Source organism: Apis mellifera, linkage group LG2 (assembly GCF_003254395.2).
Source record: "Apis mellifera strain DH4 linkage group LG2, Amel_HAv3.1, whole genome shotgun sequence".
In the NCBI taxonomy this organism is placed as follows: Eukaryota; Metazoa; Arthropoda; class Insecta; order Hymenoptera; family Apidae; genus Apis; species Apis mellifera.
Genome location: NC_037639.1, coordinates 10938973 through 10957306, shown reverse-complemented (window position 1 = coordinate 10957306; position 18334 = coordinate 10938973). Strand labels below are relative to the sequence as shown.

The 18334-nt window shown below is 40.1% G+C and overlaps 1 protein-coding gene and 9 non-coding genes across 10 annotated transcripts in view; 3 read left to right on the top strand and 7 right to left on the bottom strand.

The window, feature by feature from the left end:
• The window catches only part of LOC100577255, a 113569-nt gene that overhangs the window by 90438 nt on the left and 4797 nt on the right, over positions 1 to 18334 (top strand). The gene's annotated exons all lie outside the window — the stretch shown is intronic.
• On the top strand, positions 1348 to 1419 carry TRNAQ-UUG. The gene has a single exon. It is a non-coding gene; the product is annotated as a tRNA-Gln (tRNA).
• Positions 8027 to 8123, top strand: TRNAY-GUA. The gene is made up of 2 exons: positions 8027 to 8063; positions 8088 to 8123. It is a non-coding gene; the product is annotated as a tRNA-Tyr (tRNA).
• On the bottom strand, positions 8691 to 8762 carry TRNAQ-CUG. Its single transcript has one exon. It is a non-coding gene; the product is annotated as a tRNA-Gln (tRNA).
• TRNAQ-UUG lies at positions 8854 to 8925 on the bottom strand. Its single transcript has one exon. It is a non-coding gene; the product is annotated as a tRNA-Gln (tRNA).
• TRNAQ-UUG lies at positions 9017 to 9088 on the bottom strand. The gene has a single exon. It is a non-coding gene; the product is annotated as a tRNA-Gln (tRNA).
• TRNAQ-CUG lies at positions 9645 to 9716 on the bottom strand. Its single transcript has one exon. It is a non-coding gene; the product is annotated as a tRNA-Gln (tRNA).
• Positions 9803 to 9874, bottom strand: TRNAQ-UUG. Its single transcript has one exon. It is a non-coding gene; the product is annotated as a tRNA-Gln (tRNA).
• TRNAQ-UUG lies at positions 9968 to 10039 on the bottom strand. The gene has a single exon. It is a non-coding gene; the product is annotated as a tRNA-Gln (tRNA).
• On the bottom strand, positions 10124 to 10195 carry TRNAQ-UUG. Its single transcript has one exon. It is a non-coding gene; the product is annotated as a tRNA-Gln (tRNA).

Below are 18334 nucleotides of genomic sequence, written 5' to 3'. Positions count from 1 at the left end.
GAGTTTTAACTTGGAAATTGGAGTTCGATGGATAAGATGGTTTTTACTTTAATAGGTTATTTATTTATTTATTTATTTTGCAATCTCTCTTCCAGATTCTTTCGCGCGCCCGAAATGACGTCACCGAATTTTCTCGTCGAAAGGTAATAATGACACGAGAACATGGCCGGCCGATCTCTGTTTAATCGCTCGTTCCGGGGGATCACTCCCTCCTCCCCTTCGTTCGAACGAAGCGACGCGAGGAAAATAAATTCGTGAAGGCCCGCCACGAGCACATGTCACACTGATTGCACATCCGCTTCCGCCGCCGCCGCCGCCGCCGCCGTTGCCGCTAGGCAACTACCGAAACTTGTGCCTCGCCATTATAAAACCGGCCCCACGAAAGAAACATAATATTTATTGCCGGCTTCCGTTCAATTAGGGGTTGACACGCCGTCGCGACTACGGCGAGAGGGTTCGCGACACCGAACCCCCCTTTCATCCCCCAACCCCTCCTAACCCCTCCTAACCCCTCTATGACCCGCCTTTCTCCGCCGCTTGTCGATGCTTTCGAAATCTATGTTCGCTCCCACCCCTTCCCACGTGGCCGGGTGTTCTGAATTTATATATTGTTCACCCTCTTCCGATTCGGGACGACACTCGCGAAATGGCTCAAGAGGCTTTCTTTTCTCCCCCTCTTTCACCCCTCGAACGGGGTGGGACCTCGAGTGTCGTCGACAATGGGGGGATGGGGTTTTTAAATTACCGATATATTCTCTTCTCCTTCTTTTTTTTTCCCATCCTGTCTTCTTCTCCTTTCTTTTTTTTTTCTTTTCGGAACGAATTTTCCGATGATCGGAAATTTGTTGATACCATCGTAAGCGTAATTCGTTCGAAAATGGTGGAGGAGATCGTGCGCGTCTCCGTATCGATTGGATAAATGGTTGCGGTGGATTGTGCGTCTCTGATGTGCTCTCGAATGTGTTGCGTGAACGAGATTGTAAATAGAATTAGATACGCGAAGAAGAAACAAAATTAGAATAGATACAGTGGTGGTTGAGTACTATGAATAACGCGGTGTATTTAATTTATACATAATTGGATATGATAATTGAATTAATCAAAAATCTAAATAAAAAAAGAATTAACATAAGATATATATATATTTACGCGTGTATTTCGTATACTTGTCTTAATACGTAATTCCGTTTACATAAACTATTCGGGATTGAACGAACCTGATTTTCTAATCCGATGTTTAACGAAAAACTATAACAATGTATCAATGAACAATAAACAACGTTATTATCGATTTATTTTTATCGATCGGCCGCAAATGTTTGTCAATGAAGCAAAACGTAGCAAGAAGGTCCCATGGTGTAATGGTTAGCACTCTGGACTTTGAATCCAGCGATCCGAGTTCAAATCTCGGTGGGACCTGACCACTTTTTTTTTCCACCAACTTTTCATCAATCCTTCTCCGCATCCATCCCTCCATCGTTCCACGACCCCATCCCAATTTTTTTGCTCGAAATTCTCATTAAAAAAAAAAAAAAAGAAATCCCATTTTCGAATCACCCTATCTCCCGTTATAACCGCACGGTATAACGGGTCGGATAACGATCTATCCGCGTGCAATATCGTAATGCGTTTTCGTTGTTTCGATCATTTTTAACTCGAAACAACGACCGACCTCGCGTCTTCACGTGCCATCGCGCGATCGACACGTGACAACTCTCTACACCCGCGAAATCCTCGTGCCCGGCCGCTTAATCAGTAATTATATAACGCGTATCCGGCGGCAATTCATTTATTATACATGTAATTCGATAATCGTGGCTCAAGTTATCGGCATCGCGGCTTCCACGAAAGCGGCGCTCCTTTTTCACGACTCCCCCCTCCTCCCCTCCCGCCTTATCTCGAATCGCCGCGTTCCGGTCTTACCCGGCGCGCGAATCAAAAATGCATCGATCCGCCAATTAACCCGGCTGAATCAAGCCTCGCCGAGGCGAGCGTTGTAAGTAATTCGCCTCCGATGACAGATTACCGCGCGGTCGGCAACGACGTGACATTAAAGATTGATTAAAATTGTACTAATTATAGGCACGACCCCTCAACGACGACGACGACCTACCCCTCCTCCTCCGCGATGCACGATTATTATTCTCGCTTACCAGCCGCCCGTTATCTTCGGCGTGCGTTCCTTTGAACGGAGTGAAAATGTCGCGATAAATTGACGTGGAAAATTGTTCGCTTTTATGGGTGTTATTAGACCGGCGGGTATATATGGTCGGGGAATTTTTAACGGGCAGGTATGATGGAAGTAATTGTGCCGTAAGGTGGAAATTTAAATTTAGAATTTAATAAAGTGGCAATTTTTTGCGGGAAAAGTTTTTTACCCAAGCTTCCATTTATAGCGAGTTCTAATTTTAAAATTCCTCCTTTTTCTCTCTTTTTTCTTTCTTTCTTTTTTTTTTAAATTTCTCGCGGGAGAAACGATAGAATCATTAATCTAAAATTCAACAATTGAAAGGTGCGAATGAACGATTCACGTCCAATTACGTTTGCTGTTCACGCGACACACGTAACGACAATAATACTATTCGTAGGACAAACATATTCTAACGTGGTGCTCATCAATCATAATTACAAAACGCCAACGCGAATAGTAAAATCACACAAATTACAGCCCGTCCTTTTCGTCGCCCGCACGCGAACGCATTATTATCGATTGTTCTCGGTATCAACATTAATCAACCGGCCTGTCCATTCCATATTTTCGTCCAGACTGTCTGTCCTGCATTGATTTCGCTTCCTTTTAAATTCAATCGTGGAAAAATGAATTTCTCGATGCGAAGGTCAGAAAAGACGCGAAAATTTTTAGATCTCTGCTATGAAAATAGGATACTCTTAGAGAAAAATAACATTATTAGATCATCTGAATATCAAGGAACAGAACTTAAGATGGTCTTTTTGTACTTGTTACTCTCAAGATTGATTTTACGTCTTCTATGTCTCATTTTTCAGATCAGAATAATATCCTAGATCTTTTATACGATGTTGTAATTTCATATTTTAAACTTGAAGACAATTGAGAATATTTCTGATCCATATTTCATCAATCGAAAAACTTCAACATCCTAACCAATTAAAAAGTTTCTCTCTAACAACGCAATTTCCAATTTTTGAAACAATAGTCGTAGAGATTGTATCTACAAAAGATGGAAATATATAAATTTTTCTTTGACTTTTTTATACTTTTTTGTTTTATTGGAAAATGATGATATAGATCGATCGGATTAAGAAGCGATTATTAAAATTGAATCGAAACAGGCAGTCTTAAACAAGTAAATTTCTTTAAGAACGTCTAAGAACGTTCGAAAATTTCCTCTAAGAAAATAATCAGACTTTAACGGCGCTTCTTTATTTCACGTCACGTTCTTGTTTATTGTACTTTTATTCCTCGATTCTAGGTCCGGCTCTTAAAACTACACGATACATCTATCTTTGAATTGAATCTCCTTTTTCTAATCTCGAAACCATTTCTCTCACTATCGATAAATTAAACTTAAGAGAGAATTTCTCAACAACAAATCAAGCGAATCTAATATAAGATCCAATAAAACAGGAAGAAAATCCACAGGTGTCGTCCACGAATTCAACCATTTTCCAAAAACAACCGAAACTCTCTCTTTCTCTATCTGCCATAATAATCTCAATCGACGATCAGCAATCGAGAATAAACGATCACCGTTCGTTAATCCCGATGAAATGGCCGATTTCTCGAACCCCCTGTTCGGAAACGAAACTCCAGGGATAACGAAAACGATAGACCGCTATCTAACCGGTTCTCGGATACGAGATCGTTGGATCGGAAGTTCATCAAGATGTGACAACGCCACCGTGAAACTGTCGCGCGGTCGTAAAATACTTTCCCAATTTAAATTTCACCGGGAAGACGATCCCTTGCAAGTTTCCGGTTAACGAGCGGAACTCAGCCGGCCGATAAAATACACCCGGGTAATGACGGGACGCGTAATCGACGAGAGGGCCCATCGTTCCTGACACTTCGCCCGCGATCGAATTGCCATGGAACGGAACATACGTGGCTCGAGAGAAAGAGCACTTGGCACACCTTCCATTCATCGAAAGATCGTGGAGACGTTCATTTTATTTCCGCTCAAGTTTCTTGTTCTTCCAATGTGTAAGGTTTTCTTACCTCGCGCGGATCTTTCGAAACGCTTCGAGAATTTTATCGATTGTGGAAAGGTTGTGCTTACTGGATATGGATAATAACGGATCTTTGGAAAAGGAATTCAAACAATGATATGAATCTCATTTCACTCAGGAATTTGGAATCTAGAGAAAAATCGTGAATATAATTCTATTCCTCGTAGAAATATAAAGATCCATCGAGTGTGCATTATCTTAGTAACTAAAGTAAACGATCGTCAAGCTCGCTTGCCGCGGCGTATTTATAATAAAGCGGGGACAATTGTGAATTAGAAGAAGGATTTAATAAAGTTTATCAGGGGACGAGTGAACCGATCGACATTTTCGACCGATCGGTCTTTCCCCGAAGGCCGACGCCGGAAGCGACGTCCTCCCGGCTGTAAAATAGCGTCTTATCCGGCTTGAGAGATAGCGGAACAAGGGTGGAGACGTTGGAGGCGCGACACGATTGGAACAAGGAACGTTTTATCGCGTTTAATTTCGAGCAGGGGGCGTTAAAGTTTAACAGCCTCGCCAATAAATAATATTATGCACGCGAGCCTCCCGTTTCTTGTGTTTCTTCACCGGGGTGAAGAGCCGGTGGGCAATTAAATAAAATGCGATATCGTTCGAGTTATGACTGGAATCTTTTACGGGTTTATGGGCGAGCCCCGTATTCCTTAAACCGGAATATAAAGTAACTTCACCGATGGCGACTTGTGCCACCATCTTGGTTGAAAATCGTTTTAAGGGAGGGATTGTTTACGCGTTCGATTGAAAAGAATGGAAGAATTCGTTTATACAACAATCCTCGTCGATGATACAATCGATAAAAAGAAAGCTAAGCAGTCCTATTATCTTAATCCATAAATTAATATTCTCACGAAATGTAACCGCTCTGAAATAATAATAAGAAGAAGAAAATCGCAAATAAAAATTCGACAAATAAAATTTCCATCTCGCGTAAGCGAGACAAGACATCGACGTCTCGGTTTAAGGAAGCTTTGCATATTTTTAATAGGCTCAGGCATCCAATTTTCCCATTTCACCGTAAAACGGGAGATTTACGGTCGTCGCGTCAATTATAATCCGTTTCGTTCGAGAGTCTAACCCTTCGCGATTCCTTCGACGCACCCTCCAACTTATGTCGTAAAAAAGAAAAAGAAGGAAAAAGGGAAAAAACGATATTAAACTCCCCCTAAGTTCTTCTTCACGGCTCTTAGAGGGAGGAAAACGTTTAAATAAGACGCGAAATTTTTTATAACGAAAAGTGAACGCACGCGCGAGCAGCGCGTTCGTAAAATGTATCCCAACCCAAGGAAACTACCACCCAGTATCGAATGATTACCACGGAGGATGGCACAATGTCGCGATTTAACTGCCCCTTAAAAATTGTTTGTCTACCAGCCGTTCTAACAACACGGAGATCTAACCCCGTATACGATCTCTCGTTTCGTCGCTCCCCCCTTCGGCGTTGTAAAGGTGGATTTTAATGTATGCACGGGGAAACTGGATGGCGGATGCTCTTGATGAGTGAACGTTCGAAATGTGTATGTTTAGGAGATGGATGAGGGGGAATGGGGAAGTTGAGTTGTAAATGGTGCCTTTGGGGATGAGGGGAAGCGGATGAAGATAAAGATGGTTTGTTTTTTAATAGTCGATAGTTTGATGCAAAAGGTATCGAGAGTGTAAAGAAAGGAAATGTGTGAATGGATTAAATAATTTTTAAAGGATTAATGAAAAAGATCTTCTAAAAATGTTGTTTCTTTCGCGTCTTTTGTTAATCTAATAAAAGTATCTCGTTCAAATATAACTTTTGAACTACTGGTTCCTCTAAAATTTTTCAGAGTTTCATACCAGTCTTATTCCGATATATATTCTTGTATCTATTTGTTGCATTTTATTCAACACGAAACTCTATCTGATATCTCGATTCAAAAACTGGGTTAAGAGACTCTCTTTTTTAACAACGTAAGATGTCGACGACGAAGAATGTAGAGTATCGAGATATCTGCAAATGCTGTCTCTGCGAGATAAGAGATTTTATTAAAGAGATATCGCTTTCGTTCGTTCCACGATTGCATGTCGTAAATTCGATAAACCTCGGGTCTCGTCAAAGCGAATAAAAATTCGCATACGTCCGCATTTTGTTTCGTTCCGAAATTTCCTCGATTCTGGGTCAACGTGGACATTCCTGACCGGGATCTGGAACGAGAAATCAACGAATCGGACGAAGGGACGAATTGTTACTTCGTGTCTGACCATGACCTGGAAGAATCTACTTGGCTTCCGCTTGGCAGGAAAATGGGATTGCGGGGAAATTGGAAGCTTTAAGAGGAAAGGGGAAGATTTCTCGTATTTCGAAAAATTTTGTGCTGATTTCAATTCGTTTTTCTTCTTTGTTGAAAATTATTTCCCTTATTTCCTATATGGAATTTTTATTACATTCGTTTGTTGGAAATCTTATCATTCTTATCTATTAGTATCTTTGAGTATTTATAAGTAGAGAATAAGTAGATTATTAATTTTTAAAATTCTTAAATTTTATCAATATTCCTTCCTTCGTATTTTATTAGTACTTCTGGATATCTAACTCCTGCAAATTTCCAAATTTCCACTTGCTTTACTCATTTCCATCGTATTTCGTTAGTATCCTCGAATACTAAAATGTAATTGGTAAATTTCCAAAAATTCCAAACATATCTCTCTTCTTCCTAATCAACTACAAATTGAGAAACAAATCAAATGAATTATCCAGATAAAGAAAATAGAATTTCACGCAAGGACGAATCTAAAATTCTTTCTTCCCGCTCCCTCTTCTCCTCCTCTCAAAGTGCCAGCTAATTGACAATCCCAGCCACTCCACTCGCGAAAAAAAAATACGTTCCGATCTCCTTTTTTACACCGTGAGAACTGTCCGAGGGGGATCGGCAAATACAGGGGCCCTCAAGGGGATCGCTCATTAAACATTCGTCTCTCGTTAAAGCAGAACGCGATCTAGACTCCTTAATTCGACGATGAGGAGTAATTAAGCGACGCGACGAACATCGTCGCGGAGGAGTGGGAGGACGTGGAACACCGTCTAAGGCACTTTGTTTCGCAGTAAACCGGGTTTAATGACTTCATGTAAAAATACCCCCCATCTACTTTACGATACAGCCACTCCTCTGCCCCACTCCTCCTCCTTCTTCTTCTTCTTCATCGTGTTCCCGTTCAACCGTTCCGCGCGATCCTTCAACGATCTTCCTCCTCCTCCGGCCAGGATTTTCAGCCGGGAGCCATAATTTTATAGTTTTATGTAAAACTGTATCGGGCTATGAAACACGGCGGCCGTGCCACGATGCTTTGATGGTGATTGGCGTGGTGTATGAGAGGGATAGAGAGGAAATTCCTATAAAATTTTCACGACGCTCAGTCTCGGCCGGGTTTGACACGCAATTCTTTTTCGTCCGCCGCCTCGAGACGTCGTAAATAAGTGATAACTGGATCGCCAGCGTCGTGAGCGATCAAACTGGCTTTCGAGAGTTTTTCGTTTTCTTGGCGAGAGAAAGTTTCGTTTTTTCGGTGATGATGATTTAGGATCTAGATTTCGTTGGGTAATAATGTCGATTGATTATACTTATACGAATCTTGGTTCGATTCAATTTTATTTTTAAACGATGAATGATATATCATTAATATTGTTAATACGAAGAAAATTTTTGTTGGTAAAATTAATGGTCGTTTATTTTTAATATAAATATTAATACATAGTAGATGAATGTTTTATAGAAAATTGTTATATGAGAAAGGAGACTGTAGTGTATATGGAGTAAGTAAGAAGCGAACTTTCAAGCCTTCGATAGCTCAGTTGGTAGAGCGGTGGACTGTAGTTGGAAAGTTAAAAATATACGGACATCCATAGGTCGCTGGTTCGAATCCGGCTCGAAGGAATTTTTTTTATTTTTTAATTTATGGTTTTTAATTAATTGTATTTAAATATAGATATTTATTTTCGTTCTTTCATACATATTTTTTTAAATGATTTTTTTTAATAATTTATTATTCGATATTATATGTAACAATTTATTTAAATATCGTATAATATAAGTATTAAATATAAAATCAATAGAAACATTGTATATGTATCTCATAATAAATGGAATCTTCATTATATAAATAAAAATAATAAATAAATTAAACAATAAATATATTAAAGAAAAATCTGTATTAAATAAATCGAATTAAATCTAAAGAAATGTACATACGATGATTATACAACTTGCACGACTATTTTAAACAAAATTATTTTTAGTACTACGAGTTTATTTATTTTCACATTCTCGTTGCAGAATAAAGACTCAAAGACTCAGCGTTTTAAACAACTTGACACGATATCTCTGTATCTTTTCATAAAATTTATTTAAAAATTATGAAAAATATATATAAATAATTGTTCAATGATTGAACAAAGATTTTTTAATAAATATTGTAAAAAAAAATTAAAATAAAAAGAAACAAGGTCCCACCGAGATTTGAACTCGGATCGCTGGATTCAGAGTCCAGAGTGCTAACCATTACACCATGGGACCACTCGATAGGGGTAGTTTTTCTCACCCCTATTCACGAGCTTGCAATCTCTTATACGATTATAATAGATCGTTACAGGAAAAAAAGTTTCTCAGGTTCCACCGAGATTTGAACTCGGATCGCTGGATTCAAAGTCCAGAGTGCTAACCATTACACCATGGAACCTTTTGCACGTTGATCGATTATACCAGTTCTTGTTTCTTGAGGACAAGACACGAATTAATAATACTTCGATACGACTTAAAAAAAAATCACCAGGTTCCACCGAGATTTGAACTCGGATCGCTGGATTCAAAGTCCAGAGTGCTTACCATTACACCATGGAACCTTACGTTCGATCGATTTTTTATATATACATCATATTTATTTTTTTACTATTATATCCGTATTTTTATAAATTTTAAATTGATATTTCTTATTAATATATATTTTCAATATATATTAATTTTAAAATGTAAAATAACGATTTGCGCAGTTTTCTAATTTAATATTAAAGTAATTATGAAGATTCAAGATGCAAATCTATTTTTTTCCATTTTTAAATAATTTATTGCATTATAAACAATTTTACAGTTGTTATAATAGTTGAATAAAGTTATAATTTAATAATATAAACTTAAAAGTTATAATTTTATTACAAAAGTTGTTACACGAAAATATAACTAATCGTGGACTTAAAAATTAATAGTTTATCGTTTAAAACTTTTTTTATAAAAAAAATAGTAGGTTCCACCAGATTTAAACTCGGATCACTGGATTCAGAATCCAAAGTGCTAAGCATTACACCATAGAGCCCCTTGATACCGTTAATTTTTAATATTTTCAACCATTTTTAAACATTGGTTATTTAAAAAGTGGACAAAAATGAAAATTGCAAAAATAACAGGTTCCACCGAGACTTGAACTCGGATCGCTGGATTCAGAGTCCAGAGTGCTGACCATTACACCATGGAACCTCTTAGTCCAATAATTATAAACTGATCCCTATATTTGTTTAAACATTTCTCAAACTTTAAAATGAAGGAAAATTTGTATAAAATATAGGTTCCACCGAGATTTGAACTCGGATCGCTGGATTCAAAGTCCAGAGTGCTAACCATTACACCATGGAACCGCTTATTAAATTAATTTTTAACATTTAACAACATTATACAAACGTTTGAACGTTTTTGTAAGAAAATATTGGAATATTTAATTGCAAAAACGTAGGTTCCACCGAGACTTGAACTCGGATCGCTGGATTCAAAGTCCAGAGTGCTTGCCATTACACCATGGAACCAATTCGTTTCATTATTAATTATCATCGTTATTTAAATCTCGAATAATTTATCCAAGTTTAAAATATTTTTCAAACCAAAAATGTAGGTTCCACCGAGACTTGAACTCGGATCGCTGGATTCAAAGTCCAGAGTGCTTACCATTACACCATGGAACCATTTGTTTCCAATATTTTTACCGATCTTATACAATTATCGAGTCTTCATTCGATAACACGTAGAAGAGCGCGCCTTAATCTCGCGATTAAATCCGCGAGAATTATCGCCGTCTCAATCCCTTCTTTTGATTCTTTTTTCACTTATCTATCCGTGTAAAATAATCTTCTACTTCTAATCTTCTTTTTAATACTTTATTTCCAATTATCATATATATATTCATTTCTCCAACGAATTATAAATAATGACCAAGCGTATCTTCTCTGCACGTAAACTCGAATAAACAATTCTATCCCACAATGATGTATCCTAAACAATTTAAATAATACCAAATCCTTCTTCAAATCACCCTTTAAATCGCATATTCCTCAACATTTCCACCCCTCTCTCCGCCAATCAATTCCGCAGTGACATTTAACAATCCCGAGCACCGATCCAACAATTCTCCCTACTTTCCGAGTCGTTCGCCTCGGCCCGGAAACCACTCGAATTAATTTCCAGTCAGAGCATATTCTCTCTTCTCGCGTCCTCCTGGCTGACGTCCAATCAGGCCACGTTTGACCCTCGATCGGGTCCCTCGATTCCATTTCTCTGTTATACTTTCGCTCACAATGGCCCTCCTTACGGTTCGCTGATCCTTGACTGACAGCATCCCAGACCCACCGGGCTGCACGCTCGCTAGGTGCGGCCCTGTCAACCGGGGATGACAGGGCCGACAGTGCAAGTGTTATTGTTCGCTCGGATTTTCGGGCCACGGGGATGATTCAGCCACCGTGCACGCGGACACGCTCGATGCATTTAATTAATTTGGTAATTGGGGGCCGCGTTTAAGCACGCGGCACCTGGGACGCGGGAGGGTTGGCTCGGATGCTGTGGGATTGTTTCCAAGCTTTGTGAGAATTTTTACATTGATTACATCGATCTGTTGTTGGACAGTAAGGATGGGGTTAAAGAAAGGAGAAGAAATTTCTTGAATATTCGAATATTCTATTAGTTTCGATAGTGATTTTTCTAATTTGATAGTTTCTTCGTAGATGGAATAAGTAACATCGAAGCTAGTCTCGATACTTTAATCAATTATCTTCACTTTAACATCTCGAATTATTAAGTACGAGCTTCGAAATATTTCCTCGAATCTTGTTCCATCGAGTGGTTAATCAAATATCGATTAACCGATATCGAGGATTAATTCTCTCTTCGATAAATCGTCTGCAACGAGCATCAAAGTTACGTATACGTTAAAATTCTGCCATTCTGTTTGCACTGTTGCGCAAAGTTGTAAATCCCGTGTGTACACGGATCGCACGTATTTCTTAATATCACTTCCTCTTCACGATCACGATTACACCTTTATGGTTTTACAACGGGGGGATTCTTTTTATCTGCGGATTCGATTCGTCGGGGTGGATCCCAGTTTCGAGAACGACCTGTGTCTTTTCCCTTCGAAATTCGCTTTATCGTCCCCTCCCTTCCCCCGTGTGTACACTTATTTCATGCTCGGTGGAACATCGAGACTCGGAAGGAGAGCAGCTTGCTTGCTCGATAAGAGGAATTCTTGTAAAATCCCCTTCCTGTGGCCTTACGTAATTTAAAGCTGGCATTGCACCGCAAATATCGGATCTTCCGCGAATCCTTTTTCCTAAAAAAAAAAAAAAGAAAGAAAGAAACAGTTTATCGTCTTAAATTTCACTCGATACCTACGGGATATTTCGATAAGGAAACAATTTTATTACATTATTTACCTGACTGTGAAATATCAGAGGTTGATACTTTTTCTTTTTATATTTACGTTGCTAGAAAAATACAGAGGAATTAGAGAAGAATCTTCCATCCAGATATTAACATTTTCTCTTTAAATAAAATAATTAACGTTAAAAGCCAACATTAATCGATACTGTAAAGTACAGAATTTCTCAGAATCTTTTTAAATTTTACACAAAGTATATATAAAATATATAAATCGTGGCATCAGACTGGGTCATCAGACTCCACGAATAGCGAAGGCGTTTAAATATCTCGGATGCGTGATCAGTGCAGGAACCCTCCAGCTTCTTTTCTAATTAACGCTCGCGTCAAGCGCCAAGCATTGACCTCTCCATCCCCAACGCGAGGAATAAAATATTGGACCACGCGTCGTCTCACGAATGCAGGAAGTGGTCGGGTACCGGCTTATATCCCGGTTGCACAAAAAGCCGGTGCGCAACCGGTGCAGTTGCTCTCTTTCCCCTCATTCCATCCACGCCCCCTCCTCTCCGTTTCCCTCCTCGAGCGAAACAGAGAGATGCCCCGCCGCCGCGTTTCTCTCCGCTAATGAATTCCTCTTTATGCCACCGAGTAATTGGTACCTCGCATTATTCTCAATCAGCGGCAGTCCTGTCCTCCGCGACAGTGATAGCGAGCGCGGGGATGGCTAAAGAATCGGTCTAACGCGAGCGAGAGAGAAAAAGAGAGAGAGAAAATATCGAGAGAACGACAAAGGGAATGACGCGCGTCAAAAATGCGGTGGAAGGAAGAAAGGAAACGCGGAGAAGGTTGGAAAAAATGGACGAACGCGAGGGGGAGAAAAAAAATGGAAGGACGGAGGAGGAGTCGAGGAAAGAAGGAACGATATGATGAGAATTAAGAGTGAAGGAAGGGACGGAGGAATGAGAAGTTGAGGGTAAAAGTGAGAGAGGAAGCGAGACGAGTACTGAGATATGAAAAAAAGAATAGGAGAAACGATGTAACGGGAATCGAGAGAGAGAGAGAGAGAGAGAAAGGTGTACAAGACTTAAAAAAGAAAAAGAAAAAAAGAAGAAGGGAGGAGGGAAGGAGCAGCGAGAAGGCAGGAGAGAAGGATGGGAGAGAAGGAACGCGCAGGAAAACCGCAGTGAAAAGTGCATCAGAGGAGGAAGAGGTTCTCGCTGATTTACGAGCGGCAGTTGCTGGGAGGGCATTAATATTCGTGACGGAATATTAAACCGCGAGCGTCAATGGGCAAAGGTTCAAAGAGATTTTCCAGCTGCGCAGGGAAAAGGGAGTTGGAGAGAAGGGGGAGGGAGGGAGGGAGCAGATCGACGTTCCTGCAAGATTATGAGATTCTCGTTAAGTGTCACGTGTAAAGAGTTCTTTCATGGAAGGCCTCGACCCTCCGCTCCGCTATTCGTCGCTTCTTCCTTCTCCTTCTCCACGACACGACGATGACAACGTTTTCGCTCGCGTAAAATGTAAATTGTCGCGTTAAAACGACGCGTGGAAAGATTTATCGGATGCTGTTGGATTTTTTTCTCTCTCTTCTTTTTTTTCCTTCCCCCTGGAGGTGAGTTTGAAATTTCGTTCGAGGGGTTGAGAAGGGAGGCGAGGGGATGGGTATGCGACCGACGAGGGTGGGTTTTTGCGCGATCCGTTTTGTATTTTCCAGGGAGACATATCGGGGACATTTATCCCGTAATTCGGTCGCTTCGACAGAAGGGAAATTAATTCGAGCATTTTTTCGATCCCGCTCATCTCTTGATAACGTTTTTATTACGTGTCACGCGATATTGCGCTTTTTATTATTGTTTCCTTTCGCGGGTTTGGACGAAGGTGGGAAATAATTTCGCCCGGTGAAAATCCAATTCGAGATAATTGCGTAGGAAATTAAAAAAAAAAGAAAAATGGATTTACCGTACCATCATTCGATTTCCAAAATATATTTATCCTCCTATAAAAAAACAAAAACGAAAAAAAAAAGGAAACAAGAAATAGAGCAAACTCTGACTATAATTATTTATTACCCTATTCTATTGACACAATTATCCCACAATAGAAAATAGAGAGAGGAAATCTTTTTTATCTTTAAACATCAATTTGTAGACAAACGCGGATGTAAAACCGGCCGAAGCGTCCCGATTCGAGCGAAGAATTAACGAGATAAAGCCGTCAGAGGGGGGGGGTAGTTCCGGTAATAATGAGGAGCATTTTTATAACGAGGATCACCGTCGCGAAATCATCTCCCAGGAGAGAGAGGGGAGAACACGGAAGAAGAGGTTGCAGCAAGACAATTTCACTAACCAGCTTCATCTTCCGCCATTCTCTCCATCCATCCATCCATCCATCCATCCATCGTCGTCGTCGTCGTCGTCGTCGTCGTCGTAGTCGCGGGGAGACTTAATTATCTAATTAATTAACCTCAATCAGAACGATGAGTAATTTCTCGGTTCGATGGCGCCTTTGCCGGCGTCGAGACTTTCTTGTCACGCCGACTGTGGCCCCGAATTACGGATGAGTTCACGGCAAATCGATTATGTCCCGATGCTATTGCCCGCCTCTATTTAGGCGCACCATCCACAGGATCCACACGATCCTCCGGCGTTATCCTGTTTTCCCTGGCCGACCAATTTGCTCCTGCCCTGGCCCAACCTCCCCCCTAATCCCGCCCCTCTATCTCCCGCGCCTTTATCTTCGCCTCTTACGCGCCGATCGTGCGATAACTCGCTCGTGAAACGACCAGACGACGCGAGTTTGTTTTACCGGGGTTTGTTCCCTCGGCTGGAAATTGCGTTTCGTGCACCGGGCTTCGCCCTCTCCCTCCGCCCGCCAAAGGAAACCACTCTCTTTTGGGAACGAAGTTTGGCAACGAATTTTAAAACTCTCTCTTCCCTATCCCTATTTTTCTTTGCCGCATCAGGGAAAACCCGTTTTGTCTGTAAAGATCTTCCGTGTATGGTTAAAAGAGAAATATTATCGATTAAATATCGCCGTGCGCGTTTGCAGATTCTATTTCATTAAGCGAAACGTTGGAGGCCTCAATAATAGGAGCAACTCGTTTAAAACTCTCTCTTCCCTATCCCTATCTCTATTTTTCTTTGCCGCATCAAGGAAAACCCGTTTTGTCTGTAAAGATCTTCCGTGTACGGTTAAAAGAGAAATATTATCGATTAAATATCGCCGTGCGCGTTTGCAGATTCTATTTCATTAAGCGAAACGTTGGAGGCCTCGATAATAGGAGCAACTCGATCCACCCCTATTTTCTAAATCGTTCGTCCCAATCCGCCACCCTCCTCGAAACAACACCACCACCACCCCAGCCAAGAACCTCGAATTCCAACTGGCAAACGGAGTTCTCAGTCACGATCCCGCGCCGACAAAAGCGACCCACCCCCTCCATGTATCTCCACCCCCCTTGGTATCAATGTAACTGACGTTTTTGACGCGTCAAGTGGATCCAGAGTTTCGCACACCGACCCGAAACTCGCCGTTGATCCATATCGGCTACTGTTTTACATAAACATCTCGAGTCGTCGTCGGCGGCTGGGGCGGAAATCGGCGCGCGAGGGTTCGAAACGGTGATTCCTCTAAGTGATCTCAAGTGTTTTCGCAGTTGACTCGCGGCGTGTTTGCGCGTGGGGCTTTTTAAGCCTGGTTTAACCCTGGCCCCGGGCCCCATTTTCAGAGCTAACTTCGACTATTTAGTTAGTCAACCCCGCGAGGCGCGATGGGAAACGACAAGTGGCGCGGCCCTCCCTCCCCGACCACCACCACCACCTCCGCCGACGACGACGACGATTGACGCCGTCTTTCATGTGCTAATTCCTGTTTATTTAATCGAATGCTGACGCTGATCGGCAGGATCGCCCGGGGATTAATTTCTAATATGCTTTAACTGTGGCCCGGGCTAGATTGTTTGGACATACGCGTTTGTACAGAGGTTGGAGGGAAGCTCCAGATCGTCCTCTCTCGTGAGGATGAAGTTTAAACGTTAATGGATCGTTAGATACGTACCCTTAAATTATACCCTCGTGTACTTTGTACGCACAACACACCATTATATTCAGAATAATGTAAATAATCGGTAAATTTGTGTAAAAAAATGTGAGAAGAAATTTAAATTATGTAAATTTGTATTGCAATAGTAGATGACATCATTTCTATTTGTGCAAAGTCATAAATGAAACTTTTATTTTTCATATATAAATAAAATTTGTCATTAAATTTTTTGTTTCATCCTGATATCTCAATTGGTTGCTGAGATATAAGGATTCAAAGTTTCCATAGTATTATGTTTAATACAATGTTTAATCATAATGCAAAGATTATGATGTATATAATAGTATTTTTAACTTGTATTTTTCCTAGAAATGCGTTCTACATTTTTCTAGGAATCCCGTTTAGAGCTTGGAATAGATCAGTCGGACAGGATATGCAAATAAGCGACAAGGATAGTTAATAGTATAAACGATTAAAAATTACACTTTTCTTTATACGACGATATCTCGGGAACCGAAAGTCGTGTCGAGGTAAATGAAAGAGCATTTTAAAGGGCAAAGTTCCGTGCTTCTAACGATCCTTTACTCGTCGACGGAAATTTATTATTTTCGCGGTTATAGCGATTCAAAGTTTCTCTAATTTTAATAGATTTTATTACAGTTTAGAATAAATTAAAAATTATCTGTTCTTTTTACATTAATATCTCGCCAACTGGAAATCGTATACATAAAAAAAAGTATTTTAAAATGCAAGATTACGCGACGTTTGCCAACAATCGTACATTCACTGATCGGGGATCGTTATTTTTAAAGTTATGACGAATTTAATTTTTCCCAATTTTAAAATAATAATGGCTGAAGATTCGATTCGTTTGATTTATCTCGTCACATTATTTTAAGAATATATTTCACGCAATAAATACTTTCATCTTACAATTTCTTATCTCTGAAATTGATACGGGCCATTGGTAATGATATCAAGTGAGAGATTTAACGTGCTCGAAATTTCATCGGAACAAAAATATATATTTTTCTCCTATTCTCATCTTTTTCTCTTCTTACTTCGTTTTTATCTTCTCTTTCCCCCATATTACGTTGCGCGAATCATTTTTATTCGGATTTATCTGCGAACGGAATCGATGCTTGATGATCGATTCTTGTTTACGCTCGCGACATCGTCACCGAGACTGAATTTTTCACGACTCTCGTTCGACAACTGTCACATTCCCCTCCCTCCCGGTAAATTACGGTTTTGTTTGGCCCGCCTCGCTCGAAATCCCTTCCTCCTCTCCCCCTCCCTCGTTGATTCCCGATCGAGCCGATTGTGAAACTTAATTGCGCGCGTTAATTCCGCGCACGCGGTATTTTCGCAGCCCGATTGACGGATCGCGAATTACGAGATTACGGTTCGGATTCCAGATTACAAAATTTCTCCGAGCAAAATATAAACGATATAATTGATACGATACGAAAATCGAGAATTTATATCGAGGATGATTGAAAATAAAACGATACCTTGTTCGAAGGTTAAATTAATATTACACTTTTCATCGCCGTTCTTGGAATAAATCTATAAAATATTTACGCGACGTCGTTTATTCAACGTGTGACGATGGGCGATGAAAATTTCGCAGACAGAGTAGTAACAGTGGCTGTTAAATAATTCAGAGAAGGAAAGGGTTAACCGGCCTCGTTCCATCAAATAAAGTACCATCGTGTTCCGGCATTGAACAAACCAATTAAACCAATTAAACCGCAAACTCGCGTATATTATAAATCAATGAACGTGTTTCACAACTTTCCGTTTCCCCGTCCAAGTACACGTTTCATTATCGATATTACATACAGCGTTCCTTCTTCTTTCAACCACCGCGTACATTATAAAATTAACATCTCCCTCGTTCAAATCGATCTGTTGTTCCCGTTGATACATCCTTGATGCTCCTCCTCGTTTTCCATTAAAATCGCTCGAGTATTTCGTAGGATTCTTTCGTAGGGCGAAATTAGGATAAAAATTGGATGCGAAGGCGAGGAAAAGCATAATTTCGATGGTTTCGAGATCGAAATCCCGTGAAATTACGAAGACTGACTCGTTAAAAGCACTTGGACGCCACCAGCCAATTAGCATCTCCGTAAATCAATGGCGAATTACTTTACGACCTGGCAGCGATAAAATCGCTCGACGCATCATCTCGATTTCTATCGAATCCTATCTATGCGATGATAATTCGCGAAATAAGGTAATTAATTCGAAATAATAATTTTACGATACTTTTTTCATAATTACGTCCATTCTGATAGATCTCTTTTATTATTAAATCAGTGATTATCGAAATGTTTGATTACAGAATTTCTTATTATAATTGAAGATATAAAAATAACTCTTGCGCCGTTCTAAAAATTATTTAACGAGAG